This window comes from Lycorma delicatula, chromosome 1 (assembly GCF_047948215.1).
Source record: "Lycorma delicatula isolate Av1 chromosome 1, ASM4794821v1, whole genome shotgun sequence".
Taxonomy (NCBI): Eukaryota; Metazoa; Arthropoda; class Insecta; order Hemiptera; family Fulgoridae; genus Lycorma; species Lycorma delicatula.
The window spans coordinates 30,886,619-30,904,644 of record NC_134455.1 but is presented as its reverse complement, the minus strand read 5'-3'; the positions used below and the strand labels follow the sequence as shown (position 1 = coordinate 30,904,644).

Below are 18,026 nucleotides of genomic sequence, written 5' to 3'. Positions count from 1 at the left end.
TAAATTTTCACATAACAAAAGTTTGCGTTGCACGACTTTTAAACGACATATTTACGAAATCAATCAATAATGTCACCAAAGAAACCTCGTGTAAGTTTCTTTATCTGTTTTTATGTTTAAATAATATTTATTTCTAAATTATTAAAGAGAGCATTTTTAAATAAGATAGCCTATACTGACCATCTGCAAGTTGACACTCTTTGTACTTTACAACTGTGCTATTCTTTTCCAACTATGTTAAAGAAAGCAGTAATGTTAAAGAAAATATGTAAAGTTTGAAGAAGGCAGTGGGTGAAAGACCGTTGTCCTCTCTAAATGGAATAGCAGGTTGTGGAAGGTAAGATGTTTATTTATTTAGTATTTTTACTTTTCGGCTTATATTTTGTCAGTAGATGATTTATGACCATCTGGCAAACACTGAATTACTTTGTGTTAGGGATTTAAAGAGTTATTTCTTGTAAATCTTCTTAGGATTAATTTGGCTTGGGCAAAATGGCGAAGTACTGAGAAAGAACTAAGTTTTTACCCGAAATTCAGGTTTACTTTAAACTTTCCAGCATATTCTTTATACAATACAGATTAATAAGTTATGATTTGGTTCGTCTTGTGTTCATATGTAATAAAGTTGTATGTTATGTAGTGTTTGTTAAGAAACATTTGTTTATAAAAGTGTGATAGTGCCGGAGTTTAGCGTAACTATGTTCGCAATATGTATTCTTTAATAGAAACTTTTAAATTGATTTTTTTTTACGAGTCTAAGAATATAAATCTAGTTAATTGTGCTGCATAAAGTTAAGGAGATATAGTACACAGTTTGCAACTGTATTCGGTAACCTCATGTGTACGTTAAATGATGGTAATGTTTACTAAAGCATTTATACTGTGCGTTATATGTTAAGATTAGCATTATAGGTTAACACGAAGGTTAGAATTTATGGATTAATTGATAATTGTTTGGGTAGGTTGTTTTATTGTTAACCTTGAAGTTTCATGTATACACAAATATTGCCAAAATGTGCTGATAATGACGTTTCCCTTTGATTCGTTTACATTTAAAAACAACCTTATTCTTATGCAATGCATGTACTATACAGTTAACAGTACAGGTTAGTATCTTGCCGTGATTTTTTACTGTCATCTAGCATTTAATATCCTCCACTGACCCTTTTTCAGATACTACTTATCCCAGAACTGCTTAAACCTACTTATTTTACATAATTTATTTATACTTGCTACTACTTTTAAAGCATTTATTACTTAAGAGATGATTTTTTTATAATTTGTGTGAAATATAGTTTTTATGACATTTTGTGATCTGGTTTAAAAATTACTACTAGCAATTGAGCTTTTAACAACCGATTGGCCAAATTTGTAGTGCCGTTTGTTTATTTTGTTAACAAAATTATTGACTGGTCATTAGTTAATAGAGTTTCAGTATGGGTCAATCTATTGGAAGTTTTCCAAAAAAACAAGCCAGTTGCTTGACAAATTAAAAAAAAAACCAAAACTTACCTTCTTGTCTCCTACATGTCTCAGTAACTTAAAACTATTTTTTTTTTAAATCTTATTTAAGCAGTTTACCTGTGGTGGCCAGGTGCGCACACCTGTTTTTGTGATTTAAGGGTTTACAGAAAATATCATAACTAAAAAGCTATGGGTCCTGGAAGGATGAAACAAAAAGCAATTTATTCATATCTTCTCAAGATAAAAGATTGGTCCAATGGTTTATTACCTATCTCTCTTCTTTCTATGAGAAAATTACCAATAAAGTTGAACATACAAAACGGTGAAATTTCACTTATGGTAATTTTTTTAGGCAGGGATGGCATACACAGTTTAAATTAAATAATTAAAAAAAATTATCTTATTAATATTGAAAACATCAACTTCAACAAGATAGGGGCTAAATATAGAAAATGTTAACTGTCAAGAAGACAAGAAACCACCTTGAAGCACTTAGTGAGTCAAAATGGTAATGCTTTTAATCAGGTTTTTCATGATTTTGAGAGGTTATAACGTTTTTATTATTACAATACACAAAATTTTTTCGTTGCTGTAAACATCTACAAAAACACTGCAAGTTGTGCAAATTTGAGTTTTTTTTTTGTCACCAGCCCCATCAGATTTACTTGAATTTAAAAAAAAAAGTATTCAAAAATTCTTAAAACTTTAGGGATAAGTATATCACCATTAATATTATTTGTGGTAAAACTACTAACATATTATACATACATATAAAAAAATAATTCAGACTGTGTATGCCATCCCTGCCTCTTGAAAAAATTACCAAAAGTGAAATTTTACTGTTTTTCATATTCAATTTTATTGGTAATTTTCACATAGAAAGAAGAGAGATAGACAATTAAACCAGTGGTCAATGTTTTACCTTGAGAAAATATGAATAAAATGCTTTTTGTTTCATCCTTCCAGGACCAATAATCTTTTAGTTATGATTATTTCCATAAACCCTTTCAATCACAAAAATAGGTGTACCCACCGCAACAAAAAATGGCCGCCACAGGTAAACTACTTAAATAAAAAATATAAAAAACGTATTTATAAGGTCCTGAGACATGTAAAGTGAGTGAGTTAAAATTTTTTTTTTTATTGATCAAGCAACCACCCTTGCTTTGGTCACTTCAAATGGATTGACCCGTATTTAAAAACTTTTGGCCTTTTTTTGGAAGATCATTGTTAAAATTCCTTTGTAAAAATAAAAGTTGTAAGGTAATTTATTATAATTTTTTATAGTTCATCATCTGCTTCATAATATCGCTTCTTTTTTTTCATTAAAAAATCAGAACTTCATTTCCATTTTTCTGTTGATTGATATCTTGTAATTCTATGTTCTGATCATTATTCTGGCATGATCACTTTTTTTTTGGCTTCTCAGACTGAAGAGGAAAAGAAGTTGAAACCAGTGAGAATAAGGTTCTTAACATGAAAAAAATATAAAATTTACAAACTTCAAGTGTGTACATACAATAACAACAAATGATATTTGTAGTAATTATTGGTTGTAGTTAATCTGCAAAAAAAAGAACTGTATAGATGTCATTATGCGAATGATTTGCACTTATATTAACTCAAATGAAAACTGAGTTGACATAAATCAAGTAACTACTAGTCAGGTCCTCATGTCTAAGACAGGGTTATTCCATTTTAATTCAACAAATGATCAGTGCATCACTATTTTTGATTTTGATGATATTTGGTATATGATAGCTGTGCACCTTGTAATGGCCAAAAAATATTTTTTAATATTTAAAAAAAAGATTTTCTTGAATAATAGACAGACTATTTTCTAACTCGCAAACAGGTAAAAACAGCCATTTTTGTCACTTTTAACATGACCTGTAGCATTCTTATCTTATAGAGGGTCAAAAAAGGCATTTTGGAAAAAGTAAAGATGGAACTTCATCTTACGCAACCAAATCTTGTAATGTTTACTGAAGTTACGTTTACAAATTGTTGTTTCAAATTTTGGGCCCAAAATAAATAATGAAGAGCTTAGGGTAACAGGTCTGTTTTTTACCTTTTAACTTTTGGGTACTAGTAGCATGTATAAAAAAAATTGCACGGTACTAAGTATCCTTCATTAGAATAATGGCTGCCAAATTGTAAGATTTTGAAAATGTCTAATTTTTTGGAGCCCAAAAACCACATGTGGAACAAGTGGCAAAAATCTGAAATGTAAGTACATCTATTTCAAAATCATATAAAATTTATTTTGTTACTCAAAGGGGTGGATGGGTAATGAAGCCAACAAAACTGTTAAAAACATTGTTCCTTCTAACCATAAACAACGTATCCAAAAATACTGATGTTATGTATTTTTTCAGATTATAAAAATTACAACTAAACTCATTAGAATAAATAAATTGATAAATAATAAATAGTCAGTTACAAAATGATAAATAATTCAAATACATTAACAAGTTCAATTCACTTTTTCCTTATTTTACTCCTGCTAATGGAAAATATGAATAAATATTCCAATTTTTTATGACAAACTTAATTAACATAACTTAGTGCTTCTGCCATTTTTTTTATTGAGTAGAACTGATAAGTCCTCATTTATCTTTTGTGTAATGTTGTGTCCTCTTCCAGTAGTTGATAGAAAAAGCTCTAAAGGCATGAGAACCTTTAAAATATTTTCCATTTGAACCCATGTTTGATTAACCGTCTATGATTTCTTGAATGAAGTACCAGGACCCTGTGGATGGAATAAGTGTATTCGATATTCCTCTTCACTTTCATGAATTTTGACTTCAATGACTTCACCTAACCATCACTTGCCTTTGTTTAAGCAGCAGACATAATTTTTACATTTTGTCTTTGGTAAACTTATAAAGAATCAGAAACACTCCTTGTGTACCTATACTAATGTAAATGTTTCTTATTCAGAGGTCGCCCAGACTTTCAGAATACATTCCTGACTTGTTGGAATGTAACTATGAAAGGTTCTTGTTTCTGGGACTGTTGTGATTACCCGATAACAAGAATTCAGCTATTGTTCAGTCTCTTGAACATCTTTAGTAGAGCAGAAAATAAGTGGTATATTTTTAATATTGTCTTTGCAATAATTGTACATTTCAGAAGGTGTAAAAATTTGATTGTTGACTGTTCTTTGAAGGCTTGCTTTAGTCACAGTCTTTTTTAAAGTTCCACCAATACCATCACATAGTCCTTTTCCATGGTATGAAGCAAAAAAATGCCACTCGGCTACGATTTCAAAATCTTCTTAATGATAGCACAAATTTGTGAATTTTTTTTTTGTTTTTATACTGGGCTGAGGAGCCATCAGAAAAATAAAAAAAATGTTTAATTTGTGATAACATTGTTTTTACTTTATTTACAAGTTGCTTTTGGAAGCAGAATAATGATGTAATATTGTGCTTCAAGTATTCACTAATCACACAGCATACAGTAGCTTTGGCTTTGTTATTTTTCTTCTTTTTTAAAATATATGAGAGATGGATGTACTGTGTCATAAGTTTTCGATCAGTGATGTGACTGAACTTAGTCCTATATCACAAAAAGAAAATTTTGAGAGAAGCCTCCATTACAATACATTCACCCTCCCAACAAGTTTTCTTTTTTAATGTTGAGTTAATTAGCATGTTTCTTTGCAACAAAATGATGTCTTTTTAGATATCTAAATTTTCAGTAAGCTTATCTAAGTACTCTTGAAATAGAAGAATTTAATTAGTTAGTTCACAATGGTCAACAGAAACCCACTGTTTGTAGATAATTCCAGAATCAAAATCATCCCAGCTCTCTTGCAGTAATCTGAGCATGTCAAGTGCCTGGACATTTTTCATACTGTGACAGCACGCACGTTTCATTTTGTATATCACATACCATGGTTGAAAGGAGAATTTTATAATCAAATTTCATTTTTAGAGCAGATAACATGAGTTTTTCATTTTGGTGGGCGACACATACACAGAGTGAGTACTTGACCCACCAGCCAGAACACAAAATTTAAGTCTTAAATCAGCATATTTTGAAAAACCAATTTTTAAATGTCTTTTTTCTTTGAAGGCTGTGTACAATTCTTTTAGGTTATATAAGAAGCCTTTTTTGAATATTAATTTTCTTCCCATCAGCTTTTCTTACAGACACAATACTTCTTGCCTAGCATCATTCAGTTGTGCTCATCAATCTGGTAAAAGACATGGACACATTTAATAACATTTTCATCAGTTAAGTGACTGGGTTTCTTTTTGCCGACTTTTGGCAAAGTTCCACTTGTTTTAACTGATTGTTTGGATTGACAGACCAAATAATGACTAACACTAAACTAATTTTGAATTTTTTTAATGGTCCAGCTGCTTGGTAATAAACTTGTGGTTTTTGTATTTTGTTTCAGCATTTTGTTCACAGTGCTCTGCCTGGAATTAATTTTAAATTTGGATTGCTTGTTGAAAGTGTTAAAGATATTTCTCGAATAGATTTAGTGTGAAAACTAAATGGGTCATTTTTTCCCATTAATATGAAAATATTTATTAAATATTCGGTTTTATGAAAAGTAAGGTATTTTTTGTTTCAGTACATCCACTTCTTAAAGATATAAATGTTATTTGCTGCTCAGTAAAATCTAAAATATCATGCAATACTAAATATCTATTGTAAGTCAGTTTGTGACATACTGTTTCAGTGTGAATGCCAATTGAATACTTCATAATCCGTTTTTATAAAATGCAAGGGTTCTTAAAATAACAATACAGTTAGTATAAATTATAAAACTACCAATTGCACCTTACTTTGCTTTATTCCAGTTTCTCTACAACTAAATAAAAATTTTTCTAATTAATAAAATTAAAATTAAAAGATATTGCATAAAAGAGAAGTTTACTGCTATTAAAATTACTTTATCTACCGGGTTGGTCTAGTGGTGAATGCGTCTTCGCAAATCAGCTGATTTTGAAGTTGATTGTTCTAACGTTCAAATCCTAGTAAAGGCAAGTTACTCTTATATGTATTTGAATACTAGATTGTGAATATCTGTGTGTTTTGGGTTTCAATTAACCACACATCTCAGAAATGGTCGACCAGAGACTGTACAAGACTACACTTCACTTATACTCATACATATCATCCTCATTCATCCTTTAAAGTAAAACCTGATGGTGATTCCCGGAGGCCAAACAGGAAAAAAAATTACTTTATAAACAAGTATACATTACCTAACCACAGTATTAACACTAACAACAATACAACATATCACATTGAAATCAAAACAGTAACTGAGCCTTCTACAATATTTACATTCAGGATTACACAAACATTCATGTCCATGCTTGTCTATTCACTTTAGTGTTTAAACATGAGTTTGTATGATTCATATTCATTATAGACATGTCAAAATATTTTCTATAGTAGGCCTGCATTATTTGAAAAAATACATGCTGTGAATTTTTTGGATACATTGTTCATGGTTAGAAGGAACAGTGTTTTTAGTAGTTTTGATGGCTTCATTACTTGTCAACCCGTTTGAGAAACAGAATAAATTTTATATGGTTTTAAAGTAAATAAAAAGTACTTATTGCTGTTAAAATTTAAGATTTTTGTCACCTGCTCCACATGTGGTTTTTGGGCCCCAAAAATGTGAGGCATTTTCAAAATCTTATTTGGTGGCCATTTTTTTTAATGAAGGACACTGTAACAGTCCAATTTTTTTTATAAGTACTACTAGTATCTAAAAGTTAAAAGCAAAAAAACAGGTCTGTTGCCCCAAGCCCTTCATTATATATTTTGGGCCCAAAATCTGAAAAAACAACAATTTGTAAATGTAACTTCAGTAAACATTACAAGATTTGGTTGTGTAACAAAATGAATTTTGAGTTCAATTGGTGAAGTTAAATCTTTACACTTTCCAAAAATTCCTTTTTGACTTCTGTACGATCTAAAATAAGAATGCTACAGCTCATGGAAAAAGTGACGAAAATGGCTATTTTTACTTATTGTTAAGTTAGAAAATAGTCTATTACTCAAGAAGAAAGTTTTTTAAAAATATACATATAAGTTATCATATATCGAATATCATCAAAATAAAAAATAATGATAACAATAAAATATTTGAAAATTTGTTGAATTAAAGTGGAATACCACTGTCTTATGTAATGGCATTAGGCTGTTTTATGTTTTATTTAGAACATCATTTACAAAAATTATTTTATTTTTGCTTTCAACAATATACGCTGGTTTTTAAAAAAATCTGTTTATCCAGTAAATTGAAAGGCAAGGTTGCAGTCAAAAATGGTTTACAAAAACTTTACGTAAAATCTAATAACCTAGATGGCCATTTGATTGTCAAAGAATCATCCAAAGTTGCTATGCCAAAGAAGTAAAAAAAATGATTGAAGGAAGAAGAAATAGTTGTAAAGTACAACTATGAAACTGTGCAGCAAACCAAAAAATAACAGGATGATGATTGTAATTTAATTTAGTGCAATTCATCTAAGTAAAAAACACTTCTGTTTATTTGTACATAAAAATGAAGTAAAAATAACTTGTAATACAAAAATGAGAAAATTGTGATAAAAGTTTGTATTTACCGTATTAAAAATTCAATTAAAACAATTACATTGAAAACAATTTTTCCAAACATTTGCTCCTATTGTACAATAATATCACATTCAATTAATAAAGAATTATTTTTTGAAATGAAAATTCAGTGATTTTAAAACACAATGCAATGTACTTCTAGAAAGGTTTGACATTTTAGAATCCATATTCACATCATTTAACATTTTCTTCAAGCTAGGAAGCTTGTTATTGAAGTAAAACAAATTAACCCTATTTCTGATAGCAGTTTAAGTAAAATTGTCCAACTAAAGGTTTTCCTAGTTTGTCTTTCACCACAGAATCATTTATTTTTAAAACCTGATTGGCTAAAAATACTAAATTAAATTAACATTAAGGAAAATAGGAACTAAATTAAATTAGGTTAATTAAAATTAATGAAAATAACACTGAATAAAACTGTTAGAAAAATGAACTATACAACCTATCATGCCATACAGACTAACACAATAACATACACTGAAATACTTTTTTCACTGAACTGAATAATGGTGTGAAGCATTGCAGATGATGTTATTAAATAACAATAACAGAAACTTAACTGAATTTTTAATTGCTTTTAATCAGCATGTCATGGCGCTGGTAGTATACATACAGTATTATATGTATAAAGTAATGACTGCAGTTATGCTACTGAGATATTTCTCGTAATCCTGAATTCATATTTTTTGTTATTTGCTGCACTGTTTTGTGAGACAAGGTATAATCAAATTATGTCTTAACAGTAAGTATGAAGAAAACTTATCAGATACTTTTAGTATTTTAAGCAGAATTTTTACAACAATGTGAACATATAAACAACTGTTATTGTTTTAGGCAGTCCCAAAAGAAAGGATAAAGTTAATTAAAAACATTTAAATAACTTAAATATTCCAATTCAGATATCACACTGCTATGTAATATAAAAATCTTATGTAATTTGCGTAGATAAAACTTTCCTCAAGAAAGGTAAAAGATAACATTAATCTTAAACCAAAGAGATATTCCTACCTGTGCACAAAACCTTAAAGTAGATAATTGTGTAAACTTCTTTTGATTGAAAAACCTTCAAAAAAATTTTTTTATACGTGTAAAATTTAAAATGAAGGTTCTGAACCACCAATAAATAATTACTTTATTTTTGTTTATTATGTTCATTTTTTAAAATTATTATTGCTAATAAAGTAATTATGTGATCAGTTAACAGGTGATACTGGACTACACAGTTGATAATTGAACCAAATGTTTATCACAATTTCAGTCTTTCTTTTTTTTTGTAATACCCTAAATTGCAGTTATTGTTTAATAAACTTCTAAGCTGACCGCCAGCCTTTGTAAATTAGTTCAAAGTTAATGTTCACTTTAGAAATTTCAGGGTTGTTAGATTGCAGGGTACAAGTGGGTCCCTGGACCATGGTGCTTTAGCTAAAAAAAGATAAAAACCTACTTTCTGAATGGAAGATAAAAGATATCTATGAGCCTTTCATAAAGTGACAAGATATCCTTGATTTATTTGTAAGTGACATCAGGAAAACAGTTTTTGCTTAGTGTGATAAAAATAAGAAAATAGTAGTCATGCATCAATGCAACAGCTGTTGTGTTAAAATTTTGTAACTTAAAATATTTTTACCATAATGATTTATTGCTAATTATTTTATTAAAAGGTTTTTTTTTATTACTTACTGCTTGTTATCTATGTTAAGTACTTTCACAGGGATCTGTCTTTATGAGAACACTTTTTTTATAAAAAATAAATAAAAATAAAATTTTAGATACTAAAACAACGAAGAATGTTTCCTGTTTGTCAATGAAACAAAATTGACTATTATGCTGGTGCTGTTTATCGATAATAAAAGTATTGGCTTAGTACCATATTTGAATATACTTCTAGAATTAAATTATATATTTTTATAAGCTTTTATTTTTAACTTGCTTTAGTTATAATCAGAAGATCTTGCAACTGCTATATATTTTGATCTGTTGTATGAAAATCAATGAAATTTGGTATACATATGTAACTTCAATGACAATACAATACTACGGTGTTAGAATTTTGATATGACCCACCTCTACCAATCCATATGCTTCCTCTACGCTAAATTCATGCATGTTGCTGAAAATTTTTATTTCTCATGAACTATCATATGAAAATCAATGAAATTTGATTCATGTATGTAACATGAATGACAATACAATGCTACAGTGTCGGCATTTTGATATGACACAACCCCACCCTCCCAAGCACTACCCCTACGCTAAATTCATGCATGTTGCTTAAAATTTTTATTTATCATCAACTGTCGTATGATAATCAATGAAATTTGATACAAGTTTGTAACTTCGATGTGTAAAAATAAACATTTTAACTTTTTTTTTTAGTCTTAATAAATAAACAAAGCTCTTATTTAATTCGCTTTAGGAATAATCAAATCTTGGAAGTGCTATATCTTTTTATCTGTCGTATGAAAATCAATGAAATTTGGTACACGTATGTAACTTCGATGACAATATAGCACTACGGTGTCGGAATTTGATATGACCCATCCCCACGCGCTACCCCTATGCTAAATTCATGCATTTAGTTGAAAATTTTCATTTCTCATGAACTATCGCATGAAAATGATTGAAATGTGGTATACGTTTGTAACTTCAATGTGTAAAAATAAATATTTTTACTTTTTTGTCTTAATAAACAAACTTGAACAAACAATAATATTCAGATATAAATTTTATTAAGAATATTTTTTTTGGATGTAAAAAGTTTATTGTTCATTAAGACTAAAAAGTAAAAAATACAAAAAAAAACAAAAATAAATTACAAATATATGTTTGATTACATATAAAAAATTATTTTTTAAAAAAGCTTTTATTTAACTAATATTAATATTAACATTAATAAAGAAAAGGAAACAAATTAGTAAAACCCTCTAAAAAGTAAAAAATAAGAATTAAATCAAATTGAGAATTTTAAACAAAAAAATATAATATATTAACAAATATAAAAATGCACTGAAAAGTAAAAAAAAAATATATAAATATCTAATAAATAACCAATAAATAAGAAATAAATAAATGTAATAATTATTAAATTTTAAAATTAAAAGTAATGAAAATATTTTGTTAAATAAAAGCGTGGTGCAGTTTTTATAACAATATTTTCGAATAAGTATTTATAGACATTTGCTGTTTTCTAAATATATTTTTTGTTTAATAAGGTTGTTTAATATATGTATATACTTTATTTATCTGTAATAAAATAACTCAAGTTTTAATTCTTTGATGGTTCAAATTTGCACCGAGATGACCTTTAAGGGTTAATAAGATTAAAAATAAAAATTAAATTTAGAAATCCTGCACAAAGTTATTACATTTTGACGGTAATCTGAAAAATTATTAATTATTTTCATTATTATAATTGTAATCGTAATTATGAATTCATTAAATAAAACTTCATAATTAATTAAAATGAAACTTTTATCGGAAGAGTGCGTTCAATTTGGCTTAGATTACAAGCAGAATTCGAAGATGAACTTCAACTATGTGAGAATACGTACAAAGAAAGCGAGTGGTTGCATTTTCCCAGATTGTTATTTGTAGCTAGTCAGTCTCAACTGGAGAGGTTCCAGCAGACCTTTCCGCTTCCTCGTGTCATTATTGAAAATGAAGATTAATTTTTGTAAAAATAAATGTTGTGTTGTTTTAAATAAATTATAAAAACTGTGCCATGCTTTTATTTAACTAAGTATTTTCATTACTTTTAATTTTTAAATTTAATAATTATTACATTTATTTATTAGATATTTATATAATTTATTTTTTACTTTTCAGTGCATTTTTATATTTGTTAATATATTATATTTTTTGTTTAAAATTCTCAATTTGATGTAATTTTTATTTTTTACTTTTTAGAGGGTTTTTCTAATTTGTTTCCTTTCCTTTATTAATGTTAATATTAATATTAGTTAAATAAATGCTTTTTTAAAAAATAATTTTTTATGTGTAATCAAATATATTTTTGTACTTTTTTGTATTTTTTTTTTATTGGCACTTTAAATTAAACGTATTATTTCTGTAATCCAATCATTTTGTTAAAATTTTATTTTTTAATTAATTATATATTCATTGGTTTTTTAGTGTTTTTTTATTTTTTTGAATTTAAGGAGTTTAACTTTATTGCTATTGACATTTTATTATTAACATATAATATGTAGGTAGATTTGCACTAGCTGATGCCAGGTAATTAAAAAAATTGTAGGAAGCCTTCTTTAAATAGAAAAAAATTTAACATAAAATTATCAGAAAAAAAAATTTATAGAAATTTTACTGAAAGGTTTACTGAGAATCTTTGAAATATAGTAAAAAGAATGTAGAGAAAGTATGTATTTTTACTGTATGTAAAAATATAGTAAGTATAAAAAATGGTAGAGCAACCTTTTATTTTACATTTATCTAATACGGAATGAACATTTTGTTACATGATGGTTAAGATTAAGGTCCTGGAGAAGTTTGTTAACTACCCTAATCTAATTTCATAATTGGGTAGACCGTTTTCACAGTCTACACCTACACCTTTCCATATGCTTGATCCTTTTTTCCTGTTATCAGTTCTTTATGTATAGATCTGGTCCTACTCGATTCTTCATGTTACAATCTCAGGACCTGAAGGATCTGGAATAGAGCTCTGTTTGCAAGGAATGATTATAGACTTTGTTCCGGTATTTGCCCAAAAGGTATAATGGCTGAAATGTGCATTGGGTAAAGCCTGAAAGTAATTATGGAATAATAAGCTGGAAGTAGAACTAAGTTACAGCATTATTTAAAATGTATTTGCAGAAACCTTCGCAATCTCTGAATATAAAGAGAGAACTAAAAGCAGAGAAATAATCTCACAAAATCATACATTTGAGTTGCTCAATAAAGTCTAGGTCTGATTTATTTCACATTTAGTTTCAATTAAAGTGATATGACACATTCGTTGCACCATTTATAAATTCAATTGTCAGGTGCGAATTACTGTTTATTACATTTTCTTACACCATCCATCCTAAGGTAAACTGTTTATAGTATTATGATTTTAGTGGACGCTGCGGAAATGTATATTTTTATTGCATTTGATATTCATACAATGCTGCTTCCATTCTATTTTTTTTAGAGTAGTCCAGTTATTTTCATTTTTAAAGTATTCATTTGTAATTCAGTATAATGAAGGGGTGGTTGGTCTGCTGTTTCATTTATTTTTTTAAAATTTAACATTAAAGGACTTGTTTAAAAGCAATTCATATTTTATAAGAGTAGAATCTATGCATAAATAAATTAATAACATAAACAATAAGAAGCACACATTTATGGCCCTGAAACAATAGAATTAGTTGATTTATTATCTGCAAATAAATAGGATTACTTTTAATTTATAAAAGTAAATGATGAGATTAGTTTAAATCTTGTTATAAAAAAAAATCTGTAACTGTAACAGGATGTTAGATTATAACGAAACAGAACGCAAGAATGGCAGGAGTTTCAATATTTCTCCCTACAGATTGCAGAGCCTGGACAATGTCCCTTGCTGCTGTATCTTTCTGTTATCGGGCGGGTTTCATCGTTATTTAGTGGTCGTTATAAATTTTAAGTTTTATTTATGGACGTAGTTGGTAATTTGCGTTCTTATTAGATTATAGTTTCTAGCATAAATAAATGTTAAGTATAAAATAAAGTAACATAAATAAAACTTCATATTTTAAACAGCTTATGATGGTTGATGACAAAAAACATTATTAATCATTAATTTATCTAGCTTATTTGGGGTGTATGTAATAAATTGAAATAATAATAAGTATATTAGGAGTCTCATTTATTTTATTGCAGTGAATTACTGTGTTGTGCTGTTTCAGGTAGATTTCATAAGAAAGCTAGCTATTGTTTTATATATATAATTTCACTTTCTTGTGGACACGATAACTGCCGTAATTTTGTGCCAATCACTTTCAAATTGCTCCTTAAAAACAACTTGTTCTAATCCTTGGTCGAGTTTGTTAATGGACAAAATCAGACCAAGGGGGTGGAAATGGGGGCTTTTTTGAAAAAACAAAATATTGCTATAACTTTCTTATTAAGTAAAATATCAGATTCATTTAAAGTTCCTACTATTCTTTGGATAACGCCCTAAAACTTATGTAATTAAAGTTTTTTGATATCAACAAGCATTGGCCCAGAGGGTGGAAAAAATGGGGTTTTGAAGACAAAAAAAATATAACTCCCTTAATAGGCACAGTATCGAATCTGTTTAAAGTTGTCGTGAGTCTTCTCCTAAAACTTTTGTCTGAAAAAGTTTTTGATATGACCAACCCTTATTGCAAGGGATGACCAAAATGTTGCTGGAATTGTAAGGAATTTAACTATTGTTGTATTAAGTAAATTTGAAATTTTTCTTAACTCTAAGGTGGAAATCTTTTTTATTCTCTACTTAGCACCGGTGAAATCTACCTCTGTTGTCTAGTGTGCCGAAAGGGATTTTTTTATATTGTAAACCAGTAGTACTATTGTAATTTCTCTAAAATTTATTATTTTATTGAGCTTTTATATTTTAGTAGAATATTTAATAACATAATTTCTTACAAAGCATGAGCTATGCTGAATAACTATAAAATAAAATTTACAAGGGTAAATTTTCTATAACGGTCTTGGATGGGCATTTTTCAATTGTTGATTTATCATTATCATCAGTTGCTGAATTAGAAATTCAGCTGTAGTAAAAATAAATATAAAAGAAAATTGTAACTGAAAAAAAATTACAATTAAACACTGCTCCATGATTATATCATCTGTTTGTATACAGTGGTGTGTAGGTAAACTGTTTCCCTATTTTTTTTTCACGATTTTGAAAAAAAAACATTTACAAAATTTAATTTTGTGGCATTGCATGAAGAAAAAGAAATAGAAATGTTGCCTTTTGATAGAAAAATATTAAACGAAAATTGAAGAATGAATAATTACCATCTTTTGATCTGCTAGCACAAATATTATAACTTTAGTCAAGTGGAAGATAGACTTTAGAACCAGATTTAATAAACTAGCAGTGCAGTGGTGGGATGTTGATATAACAGCAATATTGAACCAGTAGATTAAAAACTATTGTACTGCAAGGAAATTTTAACAATAGTGTTAAAAAATTGGTGTAAAATTAAATTACTGGGGATTAAAGACTATTGCACTGCAATAGTTAACAAAATTTTTTATATTTAAATTCTTTTCTTGCATGTAATAGAATTTAAAATCTATTTTTTACCAACATCTGGTATTTAAATAATTATAGCACATTTTTTTTTATTTCTGGAACATTTATTATTATTGTTCCACACTTTCGCAGCCTTTTGCCAGTGACATTCCCTAAACTCGGAGTAATTTATACCGATGAGATTAGGCTTGCTATTGTTGACTAAATACCTTATGGGCACCATGGCAGGTGTCAATTATCACGCTCCTTTGCATTAGCGCGTGGGTCTTCCACTGGATCATCAGTTTTTCAAGACTGTTTTGCAAAGTAGATTGTATTATTCCCTCTGCAGATATAATTATTGGGATTTTATAAACTTCTTTTAGATTCCACATTTCTTAATTTCAAAAGGAAGATCTATATCTCTGCAGCTTCACATTGTGTTTAATGTTGATGTTGTTACTTTGGTCGAATGGCTACATCTATTAGGTAAGTTACTTTTTCCATTTTGTCAACTACTATTATATCTGGCTTATTACAGTTGATGGTTTTGCTGTTACAATTCCTTGGTTCCAGAAAATTTTTGTGTTTCCCAAAAAGGAGGCTGGCTCATAAGTATAGTAAGGCTTATTTTGAAACTCTTAATTTGTATCTGTTGCAGAGTTCTATGTGTACATTTTCACCACGTTGTTGTGTCTCCCGGTATAATCCATCAAAGCTAGAATCGGACAGCCAGTGATTATATGGTTTATTATTTCATTGTGTTGCTACATAGCCTACATTTGTTGCTAATATTTTCTTTAAGAATAAATTTTTTAAAATTTCTTGTTGCTACTACTTGATCCTGTATGCTGCATATAAACTCCTCTGTCTTGGAATGTAATTTTCCTTGCACAAGCCAATTATTTGAAGCTGTTTTGTCAACTCCTTCCTGGTCTAGACGGTGCCTATATCTCCCATGCAGCTCCTTCCTTCCCCAATTTAGAATTTCATCTGCACTGTTCTCTTTTTTGTGTTCTACAATGTTAATCCTGTTGGCTAGGTTTAATGACGTATAGTTTAGGTTTGCTGCTATGATGGCTTGATCGAAGGGATGTTGCTTACTATGGCAATAATCCCTTAAGTTTTCATTCTGGTCGTAACATAGTTTTTTAACATCAAGTACAACTCTTCCACCTTCCTTTCTCGGGAGCATGATCTTTCTTTTGACAAATGGATGTGGTGGTACTTTTCTTGGTAGAATATTTTTCTTGTGAGTCTATTTCACTGTACTTTATTATACCTGATGCATACGTGAGTACTGGTACTGCATATGTGTTCACTGCCTTCACTTTATTTCCCCCATTAAGTTTCGATTTTTAAGTTATTTTTAACCTCTTTTCATATGTTTTCTTAAATTTTTCTTTAATGGCTTTGTGCTCTAATTTTATTGTTTGATCGCATCATTTGTACTTGTACATGCCCTCTTCTTTCATTGCTTCCAACATCTATAACATCTTTGTATGTCTTCACCGCGTGCAATTCTAGATGAAACCCATCCAATCTTCAGTCTCAGTTTCTGTGCTAAGTGATCTGCCAGCCTAGCTGGAACCAACATAGAGGCCACCTTGGTGTTGCCAAGTGCTGGCCTCATAGTGAACTGCTGGAATTGCACCAGCTCTGGACCTGCAGCCGCCTTGAGGGCCGTAGTAACGTCCTCTTCCATGAAGAGCTCATCGATGTCCCGAATAATGATTTTCTTTGTGCGCTCCCTACTCTTGCAACTCACCTTGACACCTTCTATCCAAGCAACTATCTTCCTCTGCAGATCCTCCGCACCTCGTCCATCGTCTTTGACCTTGATGAGTAGTTCTCCTGCTTGGCCCTTCCTTAGTGACAATATCTGGAAGCTCTCCATCCACTTCATCCTTCACTTGTTTTAACAAGTCAGCATAGGTTCTACTTTAAGCTGTTACCGCTACAGTCTTCGAGGGTGGGCCCTGAACATGTTCAGATGATTTTGCCCGGCCCACTCATTAATCAAGAAACACCTCTATCTTTAACAACTTCCTCTGACTGGCATACCCAGTAACTTCTGCAGTAAGGACCCAGTTCTACCACCTGAAGCGCCAAAAACCGTCTTGTTGTTTGATAGTTCAAATATTTGACCAGTGCCACGTGCCACCTTTCAAATCCTCAGCCATCTTATTGTTGCTCTGTGTGGAGTCAACCACCACTACAAACACTTTGTGAAATTGCAGCTCAATTTCTTCACCAATGAGTACCTTTGCGGTTTAAACACGAATAGCTGTTCCGCTTTCAATCTGCCCCTTTCTGCGAGGCTTCTAATGTCAGGAACCCTTCTAAGAACTGACAACATAAAGTGTCATCGAGAGCCGCCAGATTGACCACAACCGCTATGTCCTTATCCACACTATCAAAACAGGAACTCCATGTAACTGTAAGCGGCTTTATGCCTCAAGAACCTAATCATCTTTTCAACACCGTAATAGGTTTCTAAGATCTTTGTCAGTCGTGAGTGCGGCACACTATCGAATGCCTTTTAATGGTCTATATAGGCCATCCACAGATTTCTTTTAGTGTATTGGGCTTGTTGCATGGTTACCATATCTATGATTATTTGCTCTTTGCTCCCCCTCACGGTTTTTGCACATCCCTTCTGCTCCAATTGGAGGACTTTGTTGGTTTCCACGTGCTTGTATATTTTGTTGGCAATAATTGCTGTCAATAATTTATATGTTGTCTG

The 18,026-nt window shown here is 29.8% G+C and overlaps 1 protein-coding gene across 15 annotated transcripts in view; it reads left to right on the top strand.

The window, feature by feature from the left end:
* Window positions 1-226: 226 nt before the first annotated feature.
* The window catches only part of LOC142334408 (modifier of mdg4-like), a 288,350-nt gene continuing 270,550 nt past the window's right edge, over window positions 227-18,026 (top strand). For 14 of the 15 annotated variants that reach the window (XM_075382407.1, XM_075382485.1, XM_075382414.1 and 11 more), the window contains exon 1: window positions 227-337. The gene's annotated coding sequence lies outside the window, so the exon portion shown is untranslated. Of the gene's footprint in view, window positions 338-527; window positions 857-18,026 lie in introns of those variants that run through there. The other variant, XM_075382399.1, reaches the window with a different exon arrangement.